The sequence below is a fragment of the Macrotis lagotis genome, chromosome X (genome assembly GCF_037893015.1).
Source record: "Macrotis lagotis isolate mMagLag1 chromosome X, bilby.v1.9.chrom.fasta, whole genome shotgun sequence".
NCBI classification, from domain to species: Eukaryota; Metazoa; Chordata; class Mammalia; order Peramelemorphia; family Peramelidae; genus Macrotis; species Macrotis lagotis.
Genome location: NC_133666.1, coordinates 219,620,785 through 219,638,101, shown reverse-complemented (window position 1 = coordinate 219,638,101; position 17,317 = coordinate 219,620,785). Strand labels below are relative to the sequence as shown.

The following is a 17,317-nucleotide window of genomic DNA, read 5'->3' as shown; positions in this document are numbered from 1 at the left end:
CTCCAGTCCCTTCCCTTGCCCCGCCCCCACGCCCCCGGCACGGACCCAGCGGCCGGATGTTCCCGGCTGCCTCGCCGCTGCCCCTCCCCCGCGCTCGGAGACGGGGCCTCACCTCCCGGGAGCCCCGGAGACCCCGGATCCCGAGCGGTTCTGGTCCGCGTCCAGCCCGCGGGGAAGCCGGGGCCTCCCCGCCCCGGGTGGCTTAATTCCCATCGGGCCGCCCGGTCGAGTTCCTTTTACTGACCATCGGCCGTCCTATAAAGGATAATTACATGTTTTTCTTTAAAAAAAATTTTTTTTAAAGGAAAAACTTAAGCTCCAACTTCCAGACCTCGTCGGTGTTTCCTTGCTTTGGTTTTATTTAATGATAGATTTGACTCTTGTTTTTTAAAGACGTGTGTATTGGGGAGAATCCCTTTGTTTTTAGGAAAAGTTGGTGGCAGGACTGGTGGTGACTGATCCTGTGGGCACTGAGCCAGCTCTTGCTTTGCGCAAGCGCAGTGTCAAGCGCTGATTGGCAAGGGAGCAGGGAAGACTGCCCGGGCCCGAGGGGGCGGAGCGGGCAGAAAAGGACCTTCCAACTCCATGCCCACCAACTTTCCGAATGACTGTTTACTTTCCTTCATTTATGGAGGAAAGGGATTTTCACACCTGGAGTTTCCTACATGAATGAAAACTTGGGTTCTCCTTTCAGTACCCCCCCCCCCCCCATAACCAGTGAATATTCTGCATCTTGGGTGGGAGACGGGCGAAGAAAGCTCGATAACCCAACAAGGGAACTCACTGTAGCTGCTCAGGACTCACTTGAGCCTTATTATAATAATACCCATGAGCAATTAACTTTGGTTCATATGTTTCCCGAATGCACATATTTATATATTTTGGCTTGTTTTCCATGGCCTTCAAAAAAACAGGGTCTTGGGGGTGGCTAGGTGGCAGTGGATAAGGCACCGGCCTTGCAGTCAGGAGTACATGGGTTCAAATCCGATCTCAGACATTTAATAATTACGTAGCTGTGTGGCCTTGGGCAAGCCACTTAACTCCATTTGCCTTGCAAAAAAAAAAAAACCAAACAGGGTCTTGCTCAGTGTTTTTTTTTGCAAGGCAAATGGGGTTAAGTGGCTTGCCCAAGACCACACAGCTAGGTAATTATTAAGTGCCTGAGGCCGGATTTGAACCCAGGTCCTCCTGACTCCGAGGCCGGTGCTTTATCCACTGCGCCACCTAGCTGCCCATTGCTCTGTGTTTTGTGGAGAAAACAGAACCCTTCAAGAATGAATCATTAACAAAGTTTTCGCTTTTTAGGAAACGAAATCCAAATTTTCTTATGCTTTTGAATTATCTTTATCTTTCCACTTAATTTTAACATCCTTTTACTCCTTGAGGAAGTTTTTATATTCTAAAGATGTCTCTGGCAAATAGAAAAGGATTAAGAACTTTTGCAAAATCAGTTATACTGCACTATTTAAAGCCAGTTATGATGAAGACTTTTTTCCTTGCTATCAGATTGTAGGTGAATGTTTATTTTACTATTTTGGGTTTTTTTAGTGGTACTAGCAGCTAATTTTTATTTATTTTATTTTATATTATTATTACATTATTATTATATTTATTTTATTTATTTATTTTGAGTTTTACAATTTTCTCCAGTCTTGTTCCCCCCCCCACTCCCAACAGAAGGCATTTTGTTAGTTTTTACATCATTCCCAAAGTATGCATTGATCTAAGTTGAATGTGATGAGAGAGAAATCATATCCTTAAGGAAGAAACATATAGTGTAAGATACAGCAGGATTACATAAGACAATTTTTAAAAAAAATTAAATCAAAGGTACATAGAAAGTCTTTGGTCTTTGCTCAAACTCCACAATTCTTTCTCGGGATACAGATGGCATTTTCCATTGCAGATATCCCAAAATTGTGTCTGATTATTGCCCTGTTGGTATGAGCAAGTCCATTAAGATTGATCATCACTCCCATGTTGCTATTAGGGTATGCAATGTTTTTTCTGGTTCTGCTCTTTTTTGCTCAGTATCAGTCATGCAAATACTTCCAGGCTTCCCTGAATTCCCATCCTTCCTGCTTTCTAATAGAACAATAGTGTTCCATCACATACATATACCAGAGTTTGTTAAGCCATTCCCCAAATGATGGATTTTCCTCAGTTTCTGTTTCTTTGCTATCACAAACAGAACTGCTGTGAACATTTTTGTACAGGTGATGTTTTTACCCTCTTTCACAATCTCTTCAGGGTATAGACCCAGTACTTTACTATTTTGGCTAAAAGTAATTGTTTATTATTTTGGCTAAAGGAAAACCACCTTTGTTGAAACAGATTCAACAGCTTTATAAAATTAAGCTAATTTCACTGTAAAGTCAGTCAGCACATTTACTGTAAAATAGTGGTTTCTTTTAACATGAAAAAAGAATTTCTGTATACCAGAGGATTTTATTCCTTCATAGTATTTTTTTCTAAAATTAACTATAAACATTTAAAACATTAGAAATCCAAGCTTTGTAGTGCTGACAGATGTTGAACTAAAAAGTGACCCATTTATAAACAGATCCCATTTCATGCAAGCTGACTTTAAATAAGGTCATTTGAAAAATGATTACTGAATATAATTTAATGGTGTTACAAATTGTTATACTGAATTCTCAATTCATTAAAAAACCCATTAAGGGAGGGTTATGAAACCTTTTATTAATAATAATAGTAATATTAACTATCAAGGATAAGTTATTAATAAGAACAAAAAATCCAAGTCCTACAAGAAGTTTCAAAAAACATTATTTATCTTAATATGTTTGGTCCTTCCCTAGAGCAAATTAAATATGTGCTAGTTAGCAAGAGAGAACTGTTTTGAGTTGAAGGAGAGAGAAGAAAGTGAGGATCTTAGGGAAAGCAGAAGAATGTGAGAATATATATATATATATACATATATATATATACATATACATATACACACACACATATATTTAGAAAGAAGGGACAAAACAGCAGGAAAAGAAAGAAGAATGGAGAACTTCCAGGTGGTCCTATACAAAGCTTTCTTAGTGTTAGCAGGCTCTTTTTTATCTTCCTTCACTCTGCCTCCCTGCCTTCTTCCCTCTTGTCAGCACAACTACTTCAGTTAAAGCCTGACTTTAACTCTGCTAGAGTTAATCCTGATCCCCATCCCTAGCTGCCTCTTTGCCAACTTGTACATCTTAGCGGCCCCACTCTTTGGAACCTTCCCCACTTTGGTCAAACTCGCTTTGTTGCCTTTCTTATCTGGGTACCTCCAGCCTGCCAGAATCTGGACAACCAACTCCATACTACATTAGTTGTATATATTTATGCAACCATAGAGTTAGATCTGAAGGACTTTACAGGCTCTTTGGACCACCCACCTTTTTTTTTTTTAGGTTTTTGCAAGGCAAATGGTGTTAAGTGGCTTGCCCAAGGCCACACTGCTCCATAATTATTAAGTGTCTGAGACCGGATTTGAACCCAGGTCCTCCTGACTTCAACGCCAGTGCTTTATTCACTACGCCACCTAGCTGCCCCTACCCACCTTTTTTTACAGATTAGAAAATCAAAGTTTGTAAGAGGCCAAGTAGCTTGCCCAAATGAAATCCAGGTTCTAACTTCAAATCCAGAATTCTGCAGCCATCTAACCTACTACCAAAATTTACCTTTTTATTTTGCTTAAAGATGGCATACTGCTTTGTAGGTTTTTAGGACCTGAATACTACCTTAAGAACCTCAGATGTTATTTGATTGTATTAATCATAACATTAGGACTTGTAACCTAGTGTCTATCAGTTTGTTTCTTAATATTTTTATTCCATTTCAAGTTTCTTTTGTAATACTAAGTTTTACTTTATGCATTTAAACATTTTATTCTAAAGAGAACTCATCAGTCTGCCAAGACCTCCTGCTTTAGAGGGTTATTATGTAGAACTGACAGGAATCCAAAGGCTTAGAAAAACTTTCTGAATGAAATTAAGGTCAGAACTCAGCTTGAGGATTGAGATTCTGGAACTTTACTGTAAAGCCTAATGCTGTAGTCTAAATTGTATATTAATTTATACTTCTACCTCATGTATATTTTACTTTCTAAAATCGGTTTAAAATACTATAGGGAGCTAACACTTTAGAAAGATAGTGGTTCTAGGACTTGAATTTAATTTCTATACCAAATTGAGTATAATTATTAGCAATGGCCTTTTGAAATAAAATAGTCTTCTTGCATTTATATCAATTACACTCAGTGCTTAGTATACACCCTTTCCTTAAGGAAAGTCAAGAAGATCATTCTCAGGAGATTTTACATCAAAACAGTCTTACTAGAATCATGTGCATTAAGAAACTGAATTCTCAAATATAAATGTACAAATTAACTTTTAAGGTCACCTTGATCTCTTATGTTTCTTTGAAAAGCGCATATCTAATGTATAATACTGTAGAAAGCATTTTTGTGATGACAGTAATAACAGTGCTACACATCTCTTTAGAGCTTTGTATTTTTTAAAGGGATCTTTCACCTAGGTGGCCACTCCAACTTTAAAGAAAAATAGAAGTAATGTGCCTTCTTCATCTTCCTTACTGACCTTATGTATATGCCTTTCCCTTCTCTACCTGATAACTACAGTCATTAAGTGTAGTCACCTGATTCCAACATTTCCCTTGTTCTCTTGACCTTTCTTCTCTGTTCAGTTGTCCTTTTATTTAACAAGCTATGTTACATAAAGACATAATCAAAGATTTTTTGTTACCTGTTTTTTTACATTTTAACTGCTGAATCTGTTACTACTTCATTTCAGTAAACTAGTATCTAGGAAGCGTCTGCTATGTACTAAGCACTAGGGTCACAAAGGCAAAAACACAGTCCCCATTCTCAAGAAACTCGTAACTTTATAAACAAGCTATATACAGGATAAAATTAGGTAATCTCAGAAGAAGGAGTCTAAAGGCTTCTTGTAGAAGGTTGAACATTGGAGATTTGAAAAAAGCCAGGAGGCAGAGATGAGGGAAGAAATTTCAGGCATGGGGTGTTAGAATTAATTATCTGAAACAAAAGGAAATTGAGGGAAAAGTTACCATCTATGATTTAATTTTCAAGTCTAGAATTTTCATATTAAAAAAATCTTCTGACTCCTCTGAGGTCACAGTCTAGTATTCCTAGTCCTTAAGTATTAAAGAGGACCAACCCCAATCAACCAGATTACTGGAGGTTTGAATTGCATAGTTATGTTTATTATAGTGAGGGGTATACTGTGCAAGGTATCTTTCTCTCTTGCCTTTACCAGAATCGTTCTACCCCATTGCCTGCTTGATAGGAAACAGGACTATTGGAGATGGTCTAGCAGCCGTGGGAGTTTCTTGGCCTTGAGTTAGTTTTGCCTCCAACCATGTCACCATAGGACATAATCACCAATTACCTTCCATGTCACCATGGGACATAATCACGGCACACTGTCAATACCAGGCAAGCACCAGCATGTGATATCTGGGCAACAGAATTTGACAATCTGGTACATCCTAACCTGTCTCAGCCTGCAATTTCCACTAAACTGAATACCAAGTTAATAAACTGAAAATGCCAATGCTCATCAGTCCCTGGAAAATGTGTTGATTGAGATAGTCAGCAGGACAGTGACCTTGGAAGTCGGAGTCCACTAAGGAGTCTAACAGCTCACCTGCTGAATCACCTAGCCATGAAAATGAATGGAGCTGATTCATCGGTCACAACCTTTGCTGTAGCTGGTAAGGGGCAAGCTGTATGGAAATAGACAAAGGTGCCCACTTTTGAGTCTTCTAGGGGTCTTGTTAAATTTCATTTGTTTCCAAAGTTAACTTTTAGCACTTTGGGATTCACCTTCAATTAGGTCTTCCTTGTACCTTCAGATTGTTGTTTAAAAACAGTACTAGGAAAATAATTCAACTCTATTTACTTTAAATTCTTTTGGAATATGAAGATGGTCTAAAATTTTCCTGTTCTGCCTTCTAATAGTAAAAATTCTTTTTATTCAACAATTTTTCCCCAACTTTCAATGTAGTTTTTAAGTATACCTTTAATTTACATTAAAGTTAAAATCAATTTCACATCTAAAATCATCAACAAATATATGTAATGGCAATAAACGTGGAGCATTTCCAGTAAAATTACGGGTGAAACATGGATGCCCATTATCACCATTACTATTCAATATATTAGAAATGCCAGCTATGAGAAGAAAAAGAAATTGAAGGAATCAGAATTGGCAATGAGGAAGCAAAACTTTCAGGCTTTGCAGATGATATGATGGTATACATAAAGAATCCAAGAAAGTCATAAACACCTTGAAACAATTAGCAAATTCAGCAAAGAGGCAGAATATGAAATAAACCCACCTAAATTTTCATCAACATTTCTATATATGAACACCAAAGTCCAAGAGCACTTAAAATTACTATAGACTAAATACTTCGGAATCTACCTCCCAAGACAGACCCAGAAACTATGAACACAATTATAAAGCACTTCTTATCCAAATAAAGTGAGATAAATAATGGGAAAAATGACAAATGCTCATGCTTAGGTCAAGCTAATATAATAAAAATGTTAATTCTACCCAGATTAAATTACTTATTCAGTGCCATATAAATTGAACTACCAAATAACTACTGAGCCAGAAAAAAATTCATCCAGAGCAATAAAAGGTCAAGAATAGAAAGGGAACTGATGAAAAAAATATAAAGGAAGGGGGGCCTAGCTTAACTAGATCTAAAATTATACTATAAAAGAGCAATCATCAAAACTTCCTGGTACTGATTAAGAAATAGAATAATTGATCAGTTGATTAGGATAAGTTCAAAAGAAACCATAGTAAATGACTACAGCAATCTATTACTTGACAAACCCAAAGACATCAACTTCTGGGATAAGAACTCACTATTTGACAAAAATTGTTGGCAAAACTAGAAAGTAGTATGGCAAAAACCTAGGCATAGATCCATATCTCACACCCTATACCAAAATAATGTCAAAATGGGGACACGATTTAGACATAAAGAGTGACACCTTAGATAAATTAATAGACCAAGAAATACTCCATCAGATCTATGGAAAGGGGATAAATTTATGACCAAACAAGAATTAGAGCACATTATAAATTGCAAAATGAATGCTTTTGACTGTATTAAATTAAAAAACTTTTACACTAATAAAATCAATGCTGCCAAAATTAGAAGAAAAGCAGAAAGATGGGAAGCAATCTTCACAAATAGGAGTTCTGATAAAGGTCTCATTTCTAAAAATATAGAGAGAATTGCATCAAATTGATAAGGTCACAAGTCATTCCCAATTGATACATGGTCAAAGGATATGATAGTTTTCAAATGAAGAAATTAAAGCTATATATATATATATATATATATATATATATATATATATATATAATCATGAAAAATGATCCAAATTATTATTGATTAGAGAAATACAAATTAAAAGAACAATGAGGTATCACTTCACACCTATCAGATTGACCCCGAAGAGAAAAAGGGAAGATGATCAATGTTGGAGAGGTTGTGGTAGGATTGTGACATTGATGCATTGCGGGTGCAATTGTGAATTGATCCAACTTTTCTGGAGAGCGATATGGAACTATGCCCAAAGAACAAGAAAACTGATCATACCCTTTGACCCAAGAATTCCATTTCTAGGTCTATATCCAGAAGAAATTATAAAAAAAAAAGGGGGGGAGTCCCACGTGTTCCAAAATATTCATAGCAGCCCCTTTTTGTAGTGGCAAAGAACTGGAAATATGGAATATTATTGTTCTCTAAGAAACCATAAATGGTTGGACTCTAGAGAAGCATGGAATGATTTACAGGAGCTGATGCTGAGTGAGAACAATGTATACTACAACAACAACATTGTGAGATGAACAACCTTGATGGAAGCAACTCCTTTCAGAAGTTCAGAAAGCTAGGACAGCCTGATCAGACTGGCTATGGACAATGTTATTCCCATCCAGAGGAAGGAAAAACACAAACAAAACAAAGCATACACACAAAACCACTCCTCTGGAATCTGAAGAACATTTATAAAAATTATCTCATATGTATCTCTTTCCCTTAATCTTAATTCCTCATACCGAAAATAATACTAATCTGTAAACATATTTATCAAAATATGTATGTACAAAAAAAATAAAAATAAAAAAATATGTATGTACAATGTTAACGTGCCTGTTCCCTCCTGAGGGGAGGGGATTAGGAAGGAAGAGTGGAAGGAAATTTTGCAACTTGAAAATATGCATGTGCAAGTGGGTGAAAATAAATTTTAAAAATTTTTAAAAAAAGAAAGAAGGGGAGAGGAAAAGTCAATTAACCGTGTCCAAGTATTCTGTATACAAAAGATGAAGGGAAAAAATCAATAATTTAGCCTCTCTTTCCTCTTTTTGTTTTGCGTGTGTGTGTGTGTGTGTGTGTGTGTGTGTGTGTGTATGTTTATTTATTTAATCTATTACCTCTGCAACCTCCAATATGACCAATATTGGAAATAGAGAAAATAGAGAAAAAGAGACTTTTGTTTTTTGAAGAATGTAAAGTTTTACTCTTTTTATAATCTTTTTTACCTCAAACCACAGGAAAGAATATAGAACAAAACAAGTGCTTGAAACAACTGCCGGCATGGTTTAGGACAAAGCACAGATTTCCCAATCCCTTAATGAATTTCCCAATTGCATAAGTTCCCTTTATTAAGTATTCCTAAACTTAGTTATATCATTCACAAAATGGAAACGCATAGAACTTATAACAAGACTTGGTACAAGATTAAATCAGGCCTGAAGTTGTTCTAAATTTTCTCTAGGAGATTTTGAAGTCAAAATCTTACCTGTTTCCTTTATTAAGTGTGCAACTTTTGACAGTTCTGTGCTGGGGTCCTGCTGTCAGCTAACATTAGTTCTTGTTTACTGTTTGTGTTAATGTTTTTAATAGTCTTATGAATAAGAAAATGTAATTTAGAAGCAATATAAATATAAAATTCATAAATATAATTTAACATATAAACAATATAAATTTGTTTTAGTATAATTTGCCCGTTGGATTCACCTATTTAAAATGTATCGTGTATGTGTGTGTGTGTGTGATTTTAAGACAAACACAATTTAGCAAAGTTTTCCTCCCTTCTTTGTTTTAATTTAAATTTATTTAGAAAAAATCCCTAATAGAGAATTCTACTTCTAGTTTCTTTGCTAAATAACATTTAGAAAAAATAATTTTTTAAAGAGAAAATTTTCTTTGACTTTTTAAAAAGTTTTTTTCCCTAAACCTTTTTTTCATAAACACATTTAATTTTTTTAAACAAACTAAAAATTAATCAAAGGAATTACAACTGATTTCCTTTTCAGGGGACAGCATAAGACTTGGAGGAAGAAAATGAAGGAGCTACCAGGAGGCCAGTGTCTTTGAATTACAGAGCCTGTCAAGACAGGGAATAAGTTGTGAGAAAACTGAAAAGGTAGGAATGGACTAAGTTATATAGGGCTTGAAAAGTGTATTTTTAAATTGATCCTGGCGGTAATAGTAATAAGGAATCACTAAAGTTTATTGAATGGGGATTGATAAAGTCAAATCTGAACTTTTAAAAAAATCACTTTGGCAGCTGAGTGAAAGATGAATTGGAATCAGTTACAGGGCTAATCAGGTCTGAGTTCTAGTCCTCTAAAGTATTTCTTTAGTACTGGATTGGGTTAGCAATATATCTATATTTATATTTATAAATATAGGTATATATTTATAAGTTCAGGCCTGATTTAATGTTGTACCAAGTCTTCCTATATATTCTTTGTGTTTCCATTTTGTGAATGATAGAAGTAAGTTTAGGAATGCTTCATTTGGAAAAATGCATTTATCTGTATAAATATATTTATAAATATAGGAGTATGTCAGGGAAATATAGTAGAAAAAGTATTAAAAGGAATTATTTGTGGCCTGACTTGAATAATTATCATTCACTTAACTTTGATGAATTCATGTAACCTTCCAAGAACCTCAACCTCAATATTTACAAAAAAGAATTTGGGTTTTTATCTTGTTAGACTATTATAATTCAAGTATCATATCAGGTCTCCTCTTAAACCATTTTCTGTCTCAGACACTTGAGTCAAGGAGATCAGCCAAAAATGCTATTGAAATAGTGCAGGCATTATGTGATGAAAGCCTACACTTGGGGGCTGACAATGTCATAGGAGAAAAGGAGGCACGTGAAGTTAGAAATGACAGGACCTGATAACTGACCGGTATAGAGGGGAGGGAATCTATGGTAAGAAAGAATGAGAAGTAGAGGATGATACTAAGATAGGAGCCTTGGTGAATGGGAGGATGTGGTACTTTCAAGATTAATAGAGAAATTTAAGGGGGCGGCTAGGTGGCATAGTGGATAAAGCATGGGCCCTGGAGTCAGGAGTACCTGGGTTAAAATCCGGTCTCAGACACTTAATAATTACCTAGCTGTGTGCCCTTAGGCAAGCCACTTAACCCCCTTTGCCTTACCAAAAAAAAAAAAAAAAAAAAAGATGTCAAAAGATGTCAAGATTAATAGAGAAATTTAAAAGAGGAAAGATTGGGGCATGTTGAATTTAGGTTGCCTTTGGGACATCCCATTTGAAATAGCTAATAGGAAGTTGGAAGAAATTGGGCCTAGACTAGTATTTCTTAGAGTTATCTACGTACAGATGATAATTTGAAACCATGGAAGTTGAGGAGATTACCAAGTAAATAGAATAAAGGGGAAAAGAAAGAAATTTGAGGGACTCTTTTAACAGTTATTAGGTGTGACGTGAATGAACAACTAACAAAGGGAACAGGATTTGTCAAAAGGCTAGGGAGGAGAACCAAGAGAACCATGCATCAAAAACTCAGAAGAGAGTTATCAAGGCCTAGGAGTAATTAATAGTGTCAAAGGCTGCAGACTATTTTTGTTCAGTCATGTCCAACTCTTTGTGACTCCCATTTGGGGTATTTCTTGGTGAAATTATGGAATGATTGCCATTTCCTTCTTAAGCTCATTTTTACAAATGAGGAAACTAAGGCAAAAGGGGTTAAAATGACTTTTTCAGATTCACACAGCTAGTAAGTGTCTGAGGCCAGATTTAAGCTCAGGAGTAGATGAATCTTCCTGACTAGGATTTCAGATAAAATGGAATTCTTATTTTTAACTTAAAAAACTCAAATAAACTCGCTATATATTCAATTACTTCCTGTGCTTCATCTCTCTTAAAACTAATTTTTAAATTTTGCTAATATATGGTATTGTTTTACATTATAAACATTTGTAGATTTTCCTTATAGTATTCCCACCACGATTTTATATTTTAAAAACTATTATTAACAAATATATTTTCTCTCTATCCCACTAGGAAAAAAAACAACAAATTCTGTTCATTGCTTTCATTATGACCTCCAATTCCCTGAATCCCTCAATACTTTTCTCCAGCATCATCTAACTCTTCACTTTCTTGCCGTCTTAATTTTGACCTTTTAGTTATTCAATTAAATTACACACTGACTCCTGCTTCTTTTTGAACTTTGGAGATTAGTAGTCAGTTTACAAAGGGTAAAAGAAGTGAGTGAAAGGCAAAGAATGTAGAACCAACAAGTTCTAGAAGTTTTCATCTTTTTTTTCTAGGAGTTTGGCTAAGAATAGGAAAAGAGTTTTAGCATGATAGTTTGAGGGAGATGGTAGAATCTGGTTCCATTGAATATTGGTTAAAGATTAGGGAGACTTGGCATGTCTGCAGGCTATAAGAAAAGAAGGAGTGGAGGGAGAAGCTGAAGATTAGAGAGGTGGAATGACTGAGGATGCAGTCTACTGGAAAAGATCAAAAGGATAGGCATGAAGAGAGGGGTTAATTTTGGCAAAGAGAAGTCTTATTGACATAGGCTGGGGCGGGGAGAAGAATGGGGAATGATGGTAAAGAGTTCTGAAAGGAAGAGAAGAGGATAAGAGGTTTATAACCAATGGCTTTAGATTCATCAGTAATAATCAAAATTCAGAATAGTTGGCATGCTTAGCTGAGAGAGTGAATTGTGTGTGTTAAGTGTGGAAAATTTGAGGAGAAAAGCTAAGGTTTGGAAGAGTCTGTGGGGAGTGAGATAGGGCCTTAGGAAAAAATAAACAGATTGATTGCCTTGCTGTACCCCTGGTTAAAATTGGTGGACACGATGAATTTTTTTTTTTTTTTGCAAGGCAATGGGGTTAAGTGGCTTGCCCAAGGCCACACAGCTGGGTAATTATTAAGTGTCTGAGGCCAGATTTGAGCTCAGGTACTCCTGACTCCAGGGCCAGTGCTCCATCCATTGCACCACCTAGCCACCCCACCATGAATTTTTAATGTAATTAGTCATCTTTTTTTTTATTTCTATTCAGCATCACTTGAAAGTGAGTAGAGGTGTCAGGTGATGAGAATAATTCAGAAATGAAGTTTGACAAGGGAGAAGCAGAAATTGGACTAAAAGTCAAGGGGTTTTAGTATAGAGGATTATGTAGAGTTGAATTGCTTAGTTATAACATTGTGGTTGGACACTGAGGAAAGTGAAGTAAGAACTAGGGTAATAGCTTGACAAAGTACTAAGGGATGAAGGAATTGAAGGGCAAGATAACAATAATGGAAAGATTTAGGAGAGATGGGGCATTAGAATGATAGAATGTCAGAATTGTTTTGTAAAAAAAATAGAACACATTTTACTGTGTCCATGTGGGTGACTGAGTTGGAGTAAAGGATTATTTTATGGGTTTTAAAGAGAAAGAAAAGTTTAAAGGTTGATAATATGAAGGACTATCAGTGTTGATGTTAAAATTCTCTAATGTATGGAGGAAAGGGGAACATGGGGATTTGGGGAGGAAAAGAAGATGAAGAGTCAGGTACTGAACTTGAGAAAGGAGGAAAAATGACCTAGGGAGTCAGTAGACAGACAGTAGCTACCATGAAATCATTTAAGTAGAAATTGAATAAATTTCAAAGGAAAGGTTGCTGAATGAAATCTATAAAAGGACTGTCTAGAAGGAATGGTTTCATGATGTAGCCAGAGCAAGGGATGACTGTTGGATAACCAGAACAGTCTACTGACACCTTTCTAATGGCAGGAAAAATCAAGGCAGGCCTCCTACAGGTTAGATGGTTCCCATAGCAAATTTTTTGAAAAATATGGACAAAAGTAGCACCCAGTAGGCAAACATTAATGAATTTCAATCTACATCAATAGAAGCTATTCTTGTTTAATAGTAAACATAATACCCTCCCCCCCAAAAAAAATTATAGAACCTTATGAGAAATAAAGTAAAGGAAGGAGGAAAAAAAAGATGTGTTTCAGTCTGTATTCTTATACCATCACCTCTGGCTTGGGTGGATCACATTCTTTATTATAAGTCCATCATAAAAGTTACTTCCATATTTTTGCTCTGTGGCTGTTGCTGATTGTAAATCCCTCCATCCATTCCTCCCCACTACCATATATTATATTTTCTCTCTCCTTTCACTCTGTCCCTCTTCTAAAATGTGCTGTAGGGTGGCTGAGTAGCACAGCAGACTGATCACTGGCCCACCCCTGTGATCCAGCAACCACCCAGCCCTGTAGTCCCAGACAAGTCACCCAATCCCAGCCCCTTGCGAGAAGTAAAAAAGAAAATGTGTTATATCTGACTGTTCTCTCCTATGATCTACCCTCTCCTCTATCACTCACATCCTTCCCCTTCCCCCTTTCCCCCTTCTCTCCTTTTTACTCTAGATGTCTATATCCTATTGGGTGTGTATGTTGTTTCCTCTTTGAGTCATTTCTTATGAGAGTGAAGGTTCCCTCATTCCCTCTTGCCTTCCCCCCTCCCATAAATTGCAAAAGCTCATTATAAAAAGAAGAAAAAAATGTTTTATATGAAATTTCTAATCCTGTTGCACCTCTCTTTGATCTTACTCCCAGTGCATTTCCCTCGTAGCCATTAACTCCATTTTTACAATATATGTTCAGATTCAGCTCTCTCCTGTGCTTCATCTATAAAAGCTTCTTCTACCTGCTCTATTAAATGAGAAGTTTAATATGAGTATTATCAGTATCAGTTTTCTATGCAGGAACACATACAGTTCATCATCATTAAGTCTCTCATATTTCACCCTTTTCCACTCTCTATTCTTCACCTGAGTCCTGTATTTGAAGGTCAAACTTTCTGTTCAGCTCTGGTCATTTCAACAGGAACATTTGAAATTCCCCGGTTCATTGAAAGTCCATCTTTTCCCCCTTGGAAGAGGATGTTCAATTTTGCTGGGTAGTTGATTCTAGGTTGCATTCCAAGCTCTTTTGCCTTCCAGTACATTATATTCCAAGCCATAGCCCTTAGTGTAGTTGCTGCTAAGTCCTATGTGATCCTGACTGCAGCTCCACAATATTTGAATTGTGTCCTTCTGGCTGCTTGTAATATTTTTCTCTTTTGGCTTGGGAGTTCTGGAACTTGACTATAATATTCCTGTGGGTTATAGTTGTTTTGGATCTCTTTCTGGGGGAGATCAGTGGATTCTCTCAATTTCTATTTTGCCTACTGCTTCTAGGATATCAGGGAAGTTGTCCTCTAGGGTTTCTTTAAAAATGTGGTCAAGGCTCTTTTCCTGATCATGACTTTCAGGTAACCCAATAATTTGTAAATTATCTTTCTTGAATCTGTTTCCTGAATCAAATCAGTTTTTTTTTTTCAATGAGATGTTTCTCATTTTCTTCTAATTTTTCATTCTTTTGGTGTTGAATTACTGTGTCTGACTTCTCATAACGTCATCAGCGTCCTTTAGCTCCAATCTACATCTGAAGGATGTGTTTTCCTCAGAGAGCTTTCTTATCTCCTTTTCCATCTGGTCAATTCTGCTTTTTAAAGCATTCTTCTGCTCAATAACTTTTTGAACTGTTTTATCCATTTGACCTTTGTTGGTTTTTAACCTTTTATTTTCCTTTAGCATTTTTTTGGATCTCCTTGTTTAAACTCCTGACTTCTTTTCATGTTTTTCCTGCATGTCTCTCATTTCTTTTCCCAATTTTTCTTCTATCTCCCTTATTTTATTTTCAAAATCTTTTTTGAGCTCTTTTTTACAGCCTGAGCCCAACTTCCATTTTTCATGGAGTCTTTAGGTGCAGGAGCTTGTATTTCCTTATCTTTCGATTGAGGAGGATTCTTGGGATCATAGGCAATGTATTTCTCAATGGTGTTCCTCTTTTTTCCGTATTTACTCATTTTCTCCAGCCTTTGCCTGGTTTTGGGGTGTTTCCTGAGCTTTTGAGTATTATCGGGACACCTCTTTGGGTTTTTTTTTGGGGGGGCGCCCCACTGGGACCTTTATTTCTCCAAGGGCTTATGCTCTTTTTGTCTGTGCTTTGATATGTAGATGATCACAGGCGCTCCCCTCTGCCCTGGAGCTTTGAGGAGGGACCCTGCTATCTTAGTATGGAAGGTCAAACTGCAAGCTGGATCTGAGTGTGTGCAAACAGCTGAATCCTGACCCAGAGAGAGCAGAGAGTTTTTCTGCAGTCTCCCCTGATCCCCTTACCTTCTGTGGGCTGTGCTCTGGAGGTGTAGTCTGGTTTCTCCCAATTCTCACTGCAGACTCTGCAGCTGATGCTCCTCACTCCACACTCATTCTGGTGTAGCAGAGTTCTCTCATGGACTCTTCAAGCTTTTGCTGGTGATCCCTGGGCTGGGCTGGGCTGGGCTGGGCTGGACTGCACTGTGGCTGGGGATTTTTTCCAACTCCCGGTCCTGGTGAAATACACCTTTCTCACAGAGCTTCTGAGTTATCTTGGACTGGGAAATTGTATCACTCTGTCTTTCTGTGGCTTCTGCCCCTCTTAATTTTGCCTAGATTCATAATTTGTTGACTTTTGGATTTTGGGGGGAAGGAGTTTCTGGGGAATGCTGCCTTCATGCCGCCATCTTGGCTCTGCCCCCCTGTCCTTCATTTTTGAAGAAGACTACAATATCAGGGAGGTGATATCATGTCAAACATGTGATTTCAGTTTGATTGAGGAGGATGCTGTGCTAAAAATCACCAGCCTCATTTTCTTTTCTAGAGCATCTGGATCCAGTGACTAGATATGAATCAGGATAACTTAGAGATAGTCCTGAATGTGTGACTTACCCAAGGTCAATTTGTGTGACTAAGAGTTGTGTCTGGTTCCAAATTTGAACTCCTATCTTTACGACTCTGAGGCCAGTGCTCTATCCACTATCTAGCTGCCCTCTGACTCATCATAGGCATTGAATAAATACCAATTTCCTTTACTTCCTTCCTTTTAATTTTATTTTATAATAGCTTCCTTTCATTCATATTTTTGTTCTAGTCAAGCTGCTCTGCTCCTGTTGGTCCAGCCTTTGCAAAATGATCTCCCCTCATTCCAGTCTGTAATATATATCCTATCCTCATATTCTTTAAAATATAACTAAGACACACCAGGACTTTCAGATTACTTCAGTTATTAGTAGTACTCTTTTTCATGAAATTAATTTGTATATTCTTGGCATTTACTGACTTAAAATTTAAGCTCCATGATGCTTTTATTTTTGTCTGCATCTTCAGCACCTACCGTTAATACTTTGTATATTTTAGACTCTTAATAAATGTTTGTTGAATTTAGCATGTTCAGTGCGTTATTCTCAAAAGCTTTTTTTCTTCATTTATAAAGTTATGTGGTTTTGGTTGCTTATGAAATTTTCCAAATGTTGATTCATTTTCACAACCTTGATATAACTCTAATTTCCTCATAATGAATTTTTAAAAAATATATTGCTTTATAAATTAGTGCTATTTTCACAGACTTAAGGATAGGAACCAAATGTTGTGAATTTTATAGTTATTTTCAATGGAATTTCTCTTCCTATATTTTTTCTATTGCCTTTTGCATTTTGTTATCATTATGTAAAAATGCTTTTTTTTTGTGAACTTAATTTATAATTTACAAATCTACTTAGCTATTAACTGTCTCAGTTGGTATCTTTGCTGCTTCCTTAGAATTTTTTGGATAAAACTGTGCCTTCAGCAAACAGGAATAGTTTTTCTCTCATCTTTAACTTTTGTCCAATTGCTATTACTAGGATTTCTAGAACTCTTTGAATTAAAAATGTAGAGAATTAAATGTCCTTGCTTTGGTAATATATTTATTGAAAATCTTCTAGTGTATCCTCATTGCATATGATGCTTGCTTTTAATATTATTTTTATTATATTTAATAATATGCCTATACATTGTAGGGTTTTAGAATTGTCTGAAGTATTATGTCAAAGGCTTTTATCAAATTTATTGAAATAGTCATG

General features: G+C 36.4%; 1 protein-coding gene across 3 annotated transcripts in view; it reads left to right on the top strand.

The window, feature by feature from the left end:
• Positions 1 to 17,317, top strand: part of SLF1 (SMC5-SMC6 complex localization factor 1) — a 124,479-nt gene that overhangs the window by 290 nt on the left and 106,872 nt on the right. For all 3 annotated transcript variants that reach the window (XM_074206881.1, XM_074206879.1, XM_074206882.1), the window contains exon 2: positions 9,384 to 9,493. The gene's annotated coding sequence lies outside the window, so the exon portion shown is untranslated. The remainder of the gene's footprint in view (positions 1 to 9,383; positions 9,494 to 17,317) is intronic.